Below are 12042 nucleotides of genomic sequence, written 5' to 3' on the forward strand. Positions count from 1 at the left end.
TCCAGCCTGCGGAGCGGGAGGACGGAGGTGGCGAGTGTCACCGCTTCGTGGCAGTCCCGCTGCCGGCTTGTCGCACGGAGCCTTTAGTCCTGACCCAGAGCATCCGCCCTCTGCGGTTTGTTGTTTTAAGTGTAACTGGGATATGTGGTGCTCTGGGATGCCGGGATACACCCCAGCGGGGCTCACGTCTCCGCGGTCGCGTGCGGATGGTGGATGTGCCGACCTGGAGCGATACGGCAGGATGCGTATCCACGGCAGACAAAAGTCTGCCCTGTGTTTGCCGCAGGCTGCAGCTGCCTCTAAGTGCCGTTATGCAACGTGAGGTTTCCTTTTGTATGGAATGTGACTTAAACAACCTTATAATTTAGCAGAGTGATGATTTTTTTTTTTTAATTTTTTTCTTTCCTGTGCCCTTTTCCTGAGCTATTTTCATCCTGGGAGCTGACTTTAGGGACAGACTCCGGTTAATCGCAGGTCGGCCCCTTCATTAGGCAGAGCGCGGTGCTCTGCTGGGGACAGGGCCGAGGAATGAAATAACGGAGTAAGCTGGCATGGACGGGAATGAAAATAACGACAAACACAGGTTGGGTGGCCAGGTGGTGGTCTGGGTCCTCCTCTGTTTTCAGCAAGGGCACGTATGAAATAGCACCTTGTGCAACAGCGAGGTCCCTTTGTGCTGCTAATTAGAAGGAGGTGTCGTTTACGCGGCGAGATGGTTGTCTGCGCCTCGTGTTTTGAAAATGATTTCAGGCAGAAGATGATTTTCTTCTGTTGTCCACATCAGTACGGTGGGGAGAGAGGCTTGGGCAAGGCAAAGAATAGTTTTTAATTGGATGCGGAGGCTCAAACGTGCCTTCGGCGGGGGGACCTGAGGAGCGCCGTGGCCCTGCGCTCCCGCTCAGAGGATGCTCGTGCTCCTGCATCCCCCTCCTTAGCGGAGAGCGGGGCCGGGGTGGTCGGGGCTGGTCCCTTGTAGCGCGGTAGGGACGAGCGGAGGAGCGGGGAGGCATCTTTTGGGGAAGTCTCGGTGTCTGCCCGTCCGCGGCGGCTCTCTGAAGAGGAAAGTTGGATTAAGGGCACAAGCTCTGCCCGGGACGGTGCGGAGAAGGTAGTGTGGCTCGTGGGCGAGAATCGTGGGGAAGGAGCTGTTGTTCTCCACGAGCTGGGTGCAATTACCGGGCAAAGCCTCGCGTCTGATGCCTCTTCTCCTTAAATGCGCGGGCAGCGAAACCCTTGTTTTGGATGCGATTGCCGTGCTGTCAGAGAGAGCCGCTTTGGAACAGCCTGTTCTGAAACACAACGAACCTACTCGTCGTTTTCTCTGGAGAATCGGCTCGCTCCGCGAGGGAGTTATTGTACCTTAAACTCCCCTGGAGCTGCCCGACGCCTCTTCTTGGAGGATGAGGCAAAAAATCCTGCTCCGTCTGTGCCGTGTCCCCCTCCCCGGGAGCTGAAAGCGGGGTCCCTCACTGGGGATCCCAGTCAGGTGGGAGCTTGAGGGTCAGCCCGAACTGCTCCTCGCACTCGGGTGTCTTCGGGAATGGTCTTATTGCTTCTGGGCATCCTTTCCCAGAGCCGGACGGACACGTCCAGCATGTCCCGGCTCCGGTGAGCGAAGGGCTGGGAATGTCGGGACTGGGGAGCGAGCTGGGAGCGGGGCTCGGGGGTTTGCGTCGCACCCCGGCGAGGTCCTGCCTCTGCCCCAGTGCTGCCGACGAGGACAGCGGGAGCCTGACGCGGTGGGACGGAGCCACTCGGGTAATTGTCACTAACGAGGTGGGGGGGAACACGGACCCAAAGCGGCCCCTGCTCCCGAGGCGCGGGGGGACGGGCTTCAGCTCAAGGAGCCCAGAGGAGGGGCTTTCCCACGTGCCGTGGGTCTTCCCTCCTGCGTCTTGCGTAGAGGGGGCTGGAAAAAGTCTCCCGGCAGCTTGGGTTAAGAGCATTTCACTTTCCAGTGTTTGTTTCTGGTCTGAGAAATGCGAAGCATGTGCCCCAGCCCGCAGGAAGGCCACTTTATAAATGTTAGAAGTAAATAATAGAGATTAATAGCGATAACAGTCTCGGTATCGTGTTGCATTCATAGGCCTTGAGTAAGTCTGAAGGTTATCAAATAAATAATAGTGATAATCTTGTGTATTTTTGCTCTTTTGGCTTTAAAAGCTGGTTTTAGAAAGGTTTTTGCAGTCAAGAGGCTGTATTCTCCCCGAGGCCACCTGGGGTTATTTGGAGAGCGCGGGGCCGGCCGAAGCCGAGTTATTCCTTCGAAGGCTCTCGCCTTCTGTGCCAAGGAGCAGCTGGGAGAGGGAGCGGGGCCGGGAGCGGAGGAGGTGGCTGATGCTCCCCGTGACACCCAGCGACGTGACCAGTGATTAACACGTGGCCGAGGTTTTCGGTGGCAGCAGAGCCCGGAGAGGTGCTGACGTGCGATTGCAGCATCTGGTGCAAAACCAGCTTTGGACATCAACAGTGCCCATCGGGGACCGAGCCTGTCCCTGCTCCTGGCTAACATAAATCAATTTGCTGTTGTGCTTCTGTCTGGGGCAACGTAGGGCTTTCAGCATCGGCTGGGAAGAGGAGGGTGATGTCTGAGTTATTGGAAAGGGCTTGTACTTGTTTTTGGTTTTCCAGGCAGCCCGTGATTCCTGCCGCGGCCCGCGGCGGCTGGGGGTTGCTGCTCATCCGCAGCAGCTGCCTTGTTTTCAGCTGTGGTCAGCCTCGAGTCGCAGCTGAGCTGCAGCGACGTGTTTGCATGCAGAGTTAGCTCCCTCGCCTCGTCTAGAGTGATTTAGACAATTAGCGGCGGCGTGGCACTCGAGAAGGAAAGCCATATTCCCTATCCGGGGCGATGGGCTCTTCCGATACAGCAGGAGAAACCCTGGAAATAGCAGCAGCACTTGCGGCTTTTGGGGAGAGGGGCTGTGTCTGCCCCTGGCAGCGGGCGGGGGGGGCCGCGGGGGCGCAGCATCCCGTCCCAAGGGCACTGTGCACGGGGATCCCCTGGGACCGGGAGATGCTGGCCGCCTGGCCGAGCTCCTCGGCCGGTGCGTGGGCTTTGCCCCGTATCCCGTGCTGGTGGCACTGGGGAGCGCCGCCGTCCCCAGGCAAAGGTGTGACGTTAGCAAACGAGACGGATGGCAGCTAAAAGATGTTATCCCGGTTGGAGAACACAGACTAATGGCGTATGTCGAATAGGACGCGGAGGGGTCATCCCGGCTTGTTCCTGCCAATGCCCTTTATGGGGAGCAAAGAGCAAGAGAACAAAGAGGACTGATGTGTATTTGCCTCCTCCCGGTGATCCCCGGGCCACCGAGCCCGTGCCTTTGCCAGGCTCGTGGGCGATAAAGGCTCAGCCCTGGGCTCGGGGCTTTGCAGGAGCTCGGGAGGGCAGGAATAACGCAGAGGGCTTGGAGCCCATCGCGGGTGGGTGGCCGGGTGCCGATGGCGAGGCGGGGAGCGGGGTGATTTCTGGTCACTCAGCTTTTTGCAGCAGCTAAAAAATGACTATTGACTGTTTCCCCAGGAGGGCGAGAAAATACCCTGCATTAACCAGGTGGAGTCTGTGGCCTTGCTGCAAAGGCACCTTCTGTACCCATTTGGAAACAACAGACTGCTGAGAGGAAGGGATTTAAATTTTAATTACACCTGGCATGGGCGCAGGTTGAAGTTTTGGGCTTTTAGTAGAGTTTTTTTCGGTGATGGTTTTAGTGCAGAGACACCAGCGAGAGGTGGATTTGCTGAGCTGTGCAATGCAATACCGCCCTGGAGGTTTTCGCGCTGTCACCGAGTGCAAAGCACTTTCCTGGCGCTTCTCCCACCTGGGAGCTGGGTTGTTTGGTTTTTTTTTTTTGTTAAAATCTGGGTGTGGGTGGAAAAAAAACCCCAGCTCTTCCCAGGGCCGGGCGCTGCTGCTCAGTGTTGGCAGTGCCGGCGTTTCTCAGAAATACCTGCCAGGCTCTGGGAAAGGTCAGCCTGAGCCCACGGGGCTTTGCCCGGTCGCTGCCGCGATGGCCACCCCGGGGGTGAATCCTCGAGGGGTTTGCAGGGCTGCGCCTTGGCCCACGCGTGAGGGGTGGCCGGAAGTCTTCAAAACAGCTGGTTTTGGAAGAAAACTCCAGTGCTGCTGCTCTGTCTGTCAAATGCCGTGAGCTGTGCGCATCCCGGGGCATCCCTGCCCTCTTTTGGGGCATCCCTGCTGCCGGCAGAGCCGAGGGGCAGCGGGGAGCCCGTGGGGCGATGGTGCCCACCCAGGGGCGATGGTGCCTGCCCACACCAGAGCCCGTGGGGCAGGACACGCGTGGTGGGGCTCAGGCACGTGGTGCCTTAATGAACCGCCTGTGGGAAATTCCCTTCCTCTCCCCGGCTCTGCACGGAGTTTCCCAGTCGCTCCCTTCGCTCGCCCCCATTTCTATTTCCATTGGTGTTCTTCCCCATTTCTAACTGGTGTTTGAGCCCCAGACGCATGTGGCTTTCGCCGTCGTGCTGGGCTGGCCTCTCCCTGCTGTCCTTCTGGGCCAAGCACCGTCACCTCCTCTGCTGCAGACCTGCATCTCGCAGGAGCAGCAAAGCCGCGTCCCCCCGGCGTGCATGTGTCCCCCCTGCCAGGACAAGCACACCCAGGTGCCCCTGCCCTCGTCTGCCCCTGTAACGGGGTGCTGTCTGCCCCGGCACCCCCTGGGTCACCCTCCAAAGAGACTTTTATCCCTCCCTGGAGCACGATGCATCTGGCAGCCTTTCATTGCTCTTGCAGAAGAGCTGAATTTGTGCCTGGACAAGGTGTTTCCTGGAATTGCCGTGGAGGTTTGCTGTTGTAACCGTCGAATTTGGAGCTGGGCTGCGTGTGGGGAGCGGGGAGGTGAGGGGTGGGTGCTGCTCCGGCGGCGGCAGGGCTCCGTCTCCTTCCCGCGGGCGCCCAGCTGCCTTCGAACGTGCTGGGGAAATTCTGCGCCTCTGAATTTATCTCATTTCCTTGTACAGGATCCAGATGGCACCGGGCTCCCTGTCCTCTCGTAGTAAACACAGCAGGCAGCCTGCCGGCGCTGGAAACGCTCTGGCCGGGCGTTCAGTTCTCCTCGGCCGCAGTCCTTGGCGTGTCGGTCCTCGTCTCCTTCACCTCTCGTCTCTTCGGGGGCTGCAGCGGGGACCCTGTGGCCGGGGCTGCTCTGCGCAGCCGGGGGCCTGGCCCCCGCAGTCCCCCGGGGACTGTCGCTCGGTCCCGCTCGTGCGCGTGGTGTCGCCGGTGCTGCTGGCAGAGGGACGTGCGGCACAAATGGGGTTTTTCTGGGACCCAAGGGGAGCAGGGCACAGGCAGTGCCCAGTGCTGGCTTGTTCAGCCACGGCTCCTGCTTTTTGAGCAGGAAATTAGGAATTTGGAGAGAAACTCGCAGCCTCAGGGAGGGTTTGGCCGGTCTCCGGCAGAGCTGGGGTTCGGTGCCCAGGGTCCTGAGCCCCTCTGCGTCCCGTTTCCCCAGCGGGACCTGCTGGCTGTCCCCACGCTGCTGGGACACTGTCACCTTTAGCGTCACCCAGCCGAGCGAAGGTGAGGGGCAGGCGGGGGGTGAGCCCTCCCGAAGGGTCCCGCGGCTGGCGGGGGCGCAGAGCCGGGACTCTGCAGCTCCCGGTTCAGCGGAGGCCAGGAGCGATGAGGAGAGCTGCCTCCAGGTCCTGGGGGCCCCCCGAGGAGGATGTGGCTACCAGCACCTGGGACCGGTGGCCCCGTGTCACCAGCCCTGGCAACGGCAGCATTTTGCTGCCCTCTAGTGAGGTCTGGCAGCCGGGCTCCCCCCGGGGTCCCCGCGGCACCGACACCTCCCCTGGGGGCCCCTTCGGCTGGGGCACGGCCTTTGGGGTCCCCGGGGCAGGGCACGTCCCTGCGGGATGGTGGCGCTTTGTGGTGGGAGCTGCTGTCCCCGGCTGCCTGCTCCGTGTCCCACTGCAGGACGAGCCACCAACCTAAAACTAACTGACCCCCAGAGCCCCTGGGCTTGTGTCCCCCTCCCCACGGCCTCGGGGGCCCCCACCTTGTCTCTCGGGCCGCAGGGTGCCGTCACCAAGGTGTCATCTCCGGCCACCTCTTTCCTTTGGGACCTGCTCTTTGCCAAGCGGCGAGGAGACGTTTCCCCTGACTTCTGCCCGGGCAGCTGTTGCTGCGTGTAAATAACACAAATTAATTAAAAGGAAAATCAAAACTAGGCACATCTATAATTAGATAATCCACAGGCCCCCGGTATAATTAATTATGTTAATAGGGCCGCCCGCACGGTGAGGGCTTGCAGGGGAGCAGTGACGTGGCGTGGGGCCGGGAGCGGAGGGGACGCGGGGGTGCGTGGTCCAGCCGTGCTGAGTTCTGCGGCGTGGATGCAGCCGGGACCCCCGTCCCTGCCGTGGGGGCCGGTGTCCTTAGCCCGCTGCACCGCTGTGCAGACACAGCCCTGATGGCGTCTGTCAGGGGATGCTCGTCCACAGCCCGGCGGGTCTCAGCCGAGGGAGGTTTCCTGTCCCCGGGGTGTTTTATCTCGTGGTGCCCCAAGCCCAGGCTCACCCCTTCCCGCTGGGTCGCTGTGCTCCACACCGGCTCTCCCACAGGCACCGGGAGCCCCCCAGCACCCACCCTCCAGCCCACCGTGGCTGATGTTTCCAGCCAGTCCTGGGGCTCCCGCAGCGCTCCCGCAGAGCGGCCCTGCCCCGGGGGCGCAGAGCATCCCCGTCCCCGGGGGGTTCAGAGCATCCCTCTCCCGGAGCATCCCTCTCCCTGGGGTTCAGAGCATCCCTGCCCCAGGGCTCCGAGCGGGCCCAGGGCAGGCTGAGGTCGGGGTGCCGGCAGAGCTGGGCCTTGTGGGCAGCTCTGTCCTGGGAGGAGGGTTTCCCTGGCAGCAGAGGGCAGCAGCAGGCTTGGCACGGCGGTGCCCGCTGCGTGCAGCTGCAGCGGTGCCATGCAGGCTGCGCTGCGTGGGGCGCAGAGCCGGCACCGGGCGGTGCGAGGGGTTTCGGGGGCCGCGTGGGCAGCGGGACACGGGACGAGCGCCCTGAGGTGTGCCGGGTTTCGCGTTTCCAAAGGCCAGCGCTGGTAGTGGCGCGCAGGGGCTTTGTGGCGGGTGAATAATTCAGCTGGGGGAGCGCGGCGCTTCAGGAGCGCGGCTGCGGGAACACGAGGGTTAGAGCTTCCCCCTGCCCTCCCCCTGGGGGTCTGAGCCGTCCCCTTTCTGCTCAAGGAAAGACGGGGGCACAGCGGGATGCGCAGGGGGGCTGCGTGGCCACCGGCCTGCGATGCCGTGTGTCGGCCACGTCTGCCTGTGCGCAGGGGCCGTCTGGGTGCCGAGGTGGGGTTTGCAGCCCAGCGCCACATGAGAGGGTCTGTTGCATCCCCAGGGAGTCCCCAGCAAAGGGCCGTGTGGCTTTAGCTGGCAGGTGACACTGGGGATGCCATTGGCACCTCTAACATGCTCCCTCGCTGCCCTTCCCTGTCTTTCCTCCTTTTTTTTCCCCTTTTCCGCCCATGTGGGCAGCAGCGGCGCCAGCTCTGGGAGCAGGGACAGGGACGGCCGGGATGGGGCTTGTGGTCTTCCCCATCTGCCCTCCCCTGGTGCTCTGTGGCTGCCTGTGCCGGCCAGGAGAGGGGCTGTGCGGATTTTCCTCCTGCTCGGTGGCCTTTTATCCTCCAGGCCTCCAGGGACCGCGGGGACAAGGACATCAGCTATGAGTGGGCGGTGAAAGCTGAGAAGGAAAGCTGTTCCCCCCCCCGGGAACGGCTGGGAAGGTCCTGTCCTTCCTGGGGAGGAAAATACGCTCTGCCGTGGGGTGCAGGTGGCTGTCACCGTCCCTGTCACCGTGGGGCTCCCGGCCAGGCTGGGGGACGGAGGTGGCGTCTGTGACAGACGCGTGGGACGGTGCCATCCGTGCGGGAAGGATCAATGACCTCGCATGGAAATGGGATGCACCAAGCGGCATCCTGGTGTGACGGGGAGGTTAACGAGGCAGGGCTGGGTCCGGGGGGAAGATGGAGCTTATTAACAGGCAGATGAATGGAGGCTCCTTCCACAAGTGCCACAAATCCGGGAGTTAAACGGCCGCTGTCAGTCAGGATTAGGGCTGACACTTAGAGCCTGACAGGGGAGAAGATGTTGTTGGGAAACCTTGCAGGGCTCAGGGCGTGCGAGTGAGTGAGTTTGTCTTTCGCAGTGATACAAATCCATCACCACCCGGGAAGCGGCTGTTTGTTAATCACAGCGCTGGCTGCGGCTCTTGCCGGCGCGGGGCTGCCGGGGCAGGGAGAGGCAGGAATGGCCCTGCGCCCGGCCGGGCTCCGCACTGCACAGGCAGCGGGGCCTGCGGAGGCACGTAGAGGCACACACAGCATGTGTGCACACCTGTACGGGCATGCACAGGGTATGTACACACCTGTAGGGGTATGCACAGGGTATGTACACACCTGTACGGGCACGCACAGTGTATGTACACACCTGTATGGGTATGCAAAGCATGTGTGCACACGTGTACAGGCATGCACAGTGTATGTACACACCTGTATGGGCACGCACAGCATGGCTACACACCTGTATGGGCACGCACAGGGTATGTACACACCTGTACGGGCATGCACAGTGTATGTACACACCTGTATGGGCACGCACAGGGTATGTACACACCTGTATGGGCACGCACAGCATGGCTACACACCTGTATGGGCATGCACAGGGTATGTACACACCTGTACGGGCACACACAGTGTATGTACACACCTGTATGGGCACGCACAGCATGGGTACACACCTGTACGGGCACACACAGGGTATGTACACACCTGTATGGGCGTGCACAGCATGGGTACACACCTGTGTGGGCATGCACAGTGTGTGTATACACCTGTACGGGCACACACAGTGCATGTACACACCTGTATGGGCACGCACAGCATGGGTACACACCTGTGTGGGCATGCACAGTGTGTGTATACACCTGTACGGGCACACACAGTGCATGTACATACCTGTATGGGCACGCACAGCATGGGTACACACCTGTGTGGACATGCACAGTGTATGTACACACCTGTATGGGCACGCACAGCATGGGTACACACCTGTGTGGGCATGCACAATGTGTGTACACACCTGTATGGGCACGCACAGCATGGGTACACACCTGTACGGGCACACACAGGGTATGTACACACCTGTATGGGCGTGCACAGCATGGGTACACACCTGTGTGGGCATGCACGGTGTGTGTACACACCTGTATGGGCATGCACAAGCTGCGGATGCGCCTGCATGGGCATGCATATCATGTGTACACACCTGAACGAGCAAGCACAGCGTGCGTACGCATCTGTATGGGCACACACAGCGTGGATCCACACCTGTACACACAGCACGTGTAGACATCTCTACAGGCATGCATGCCATGTGTACACACCTGTACGGGCATGCACAACACGTGTACACACCTGTACAGGCCTACACAGCATGTGTACACACACGTACAGACATGCATAATGTGTGTACACAGCTGTATAGGGGTGCGTGCCGTGTGTACACACCGGTACGGGCATGTACAACACATGTACACCCCGTACACACACGCACACCACGCACACACCCACGTTACAGCCAGGTATGCCGTGTGTACACACCGGTATGGGCATGTACCGCACATGCACACCCCCGCACACACACACACGCCATGCGCACACCCGCGTTACAGCCACGTCTCTTCCTTTGCCCATCCGCTCCCTGTGCGTGGTTCCCTCCAGGGCTGAAGCTCATTTTGAGCCCCGGGGGGGGCCTGGCCGGGGCAGCCGGGACCTGAGCGAGCCCAGCAGAGCCTGAAAACACCCTAAATCCATGGGGGGGTTGTGGGGGGCGCAGCGGCGTGGGGCGGCCGCTTCTGCCCCTCTGTCTGCGTTCTCCCTGCTCCAACCGGTCCTCACGTATTGCGAGAGCTGGGAGCAGAGTAAGCCCTGGGGACGCCTTGATTTAAAGGGTAATTGTTCCATATTTTCTGACTGACTTTAAATAAAATAATAAAAGTAACCCCCAACAAATGTAGCCTTTTGCACCAGCCTGCCAGGAGATTTCAGCACGGGGACTTTATAGTCCAAAACACCATAAAACGGAGCCTAAATTACCTAGCTCTCACTTGAAACAATTACAGTTTTTATCTATGGATATTAAAAGAGATGATTGTTCAGTGTAGTTAAAAAATCTTTCCCTTTTTTAATATAATTTAATCTTTACGGGCGCAGGGGGAGCGGGCGCGCAGCTGCCCTGCCAGCCTGGCGGGGGGGTGCCGAGGCTCCCGGGCTGGGGGGGTCGGGGGGCGGTTGGGGAGGTTTTGGGGGTGCACGGCCGCGGTAGCGAGCGGCCGGCAGAGAGGCACCGAGGGGCTCTGGCAGCGCGCGTCCCCGGGGCTGGGAGAGCATCTCCCGGCACCTTCTCCCGGCTGCTGGGCTCCTTCGCCCCCCCAGGAGAAGGCTCCTTTCCGCCGGGCGTCGCTGGGGGAAGGTGCTGGGGCTCGGAGCGGGGTTTGGGCTGGCGGCTGCCGAGCCGAGTGGCCGTACGTGAGCGCGACGTGGCCGGCGGGGCTGGGAGCTCTTGCTGGGAGCCCGGCTTCGCGCTGACCCGGGCAGGGATGGCTCCGGGGCACGCAGCCCTGGGGTCGGGCTGTGGGGGGTGTCCGTCCACTCACTCTGGATTTAGGGGCCTTTGCTCTTCCAGACCGTCCCAGCTCCCCTCCTCACGGCGGGAGAAGAGGGTCAGGAGGAAGTTTTAGGGGTAGGAAGGAGCCTGGCGTGGCCACCCCGGCTCGTCCCTGCCGAGGCCACCCCGGCCCCGTGGTGCCATTGCCCTGCTGCTGCCGCTCTAATCCCAGGTAATTGGATTTACAGGGAGCGCTGTATCCAATTACAGGATCCTAATTAACGGACCAAAGTTACAAGTGCGATGTGTCTTGCTTTCAGCAATTATGATTAATTTTGCCAGAATACACACGCAGACGTTGATTGCAGGATCCGCGGGCAAACAGGAGCTGAATGCTGATAATTGAGCCGTCAGCGAGGAGGCACATCGTGGGCTCGCAGGGGCCATGGCCGCAGCCCCGGGAGCGGCCCCTGCCACCAGCCCAAGGGCCACGGGGCAGAGCTGGGTCCCCACCGGCTCCTCCCTGGGGTGAGAGCACATTCCTGCTGGCTTTAGGAGGAGACGGAGGGATGTGGGGCATCACCAGTGCCCTGGCCGTGGGGATGTGTGGCTGCCCCATCCATGGGGGACCAACCTGAAGGCTTCTAATTCCCAGAGATGCCTCACAGGATGTTCTCATGGGTTGACACACCAGATGTGGGGACCAGCAGTCATAGAATCACAGAATGGTTCGGGTTGGAAGGGACCTTAAATCCCACCCAGTGCCACCCCCTGCCCTGGGCAGGGACACCTCCCACCAGCCCAGGTTGCTCCAAGCCCCGTCCAACCTGGCCTTGAACCCCTCCAGGGATGGGGCAGCCATGGAGCAGCATCCCTGTGCAGCGCATCCCCCTTGCTGCACCGGCACGAGCCCCTCGCCGGCGTTTCCCATCACCAGAGCCACTCTGCGGCAGTTTATGGCCTTGCCAGGCTCGAGCGGCTCCGTCTCCGCAGGGGCTGAGCTGTGCCGGTGGCATGGAGCAGCCGGGGAGGGCTGGGGGAGCACCTGCCACGTGTTGCCTTGTGCCGCGACAAGCACTTGGCTGGGAAGCGCCGCCGCTGCTGCAGAGCCAGGTGCCTGCCCTGCGGCACGCAGGGGTTTCATTGCATTTTCTTTCCTTTGAAAAAAAATAAAACCAAAAAAAAACCCCCCACCTACTGCCCAAAAGTTACAAATGCTTGAGAAATCTGCCTTGCTCCCGTGGTCCCTGGGCTTTGCCTGCGCAGGAGAACGGGCTGCGGCATCCAGCATCGTGCCCGTCCTGCGCCGAGGGGCAGCTGGGGCTGCATGTTTCCCTGCCGGGCGTCCTCCTGGTGTCTCCGGCACACACGGCCGCGGCGAGGCGGCTGCCCTGGCTGGGAGAGC

The sequence above is a fragment of the Rissa tridactyla genome, chromosome 18 (genome assembly GCF_028500815.1).
Source record: "Rissa tridactyla isolate bRisTri1 chromosome 18, bRisTri1.patW.cur.20221130, whole genome shotgun sequence".
Classification (NCBI taxonomy): Eukaryota; Metazoa; Chordata; class Aves; order Charadriiformes; family Laridae; genus Rissa; species Rissa tridactyla.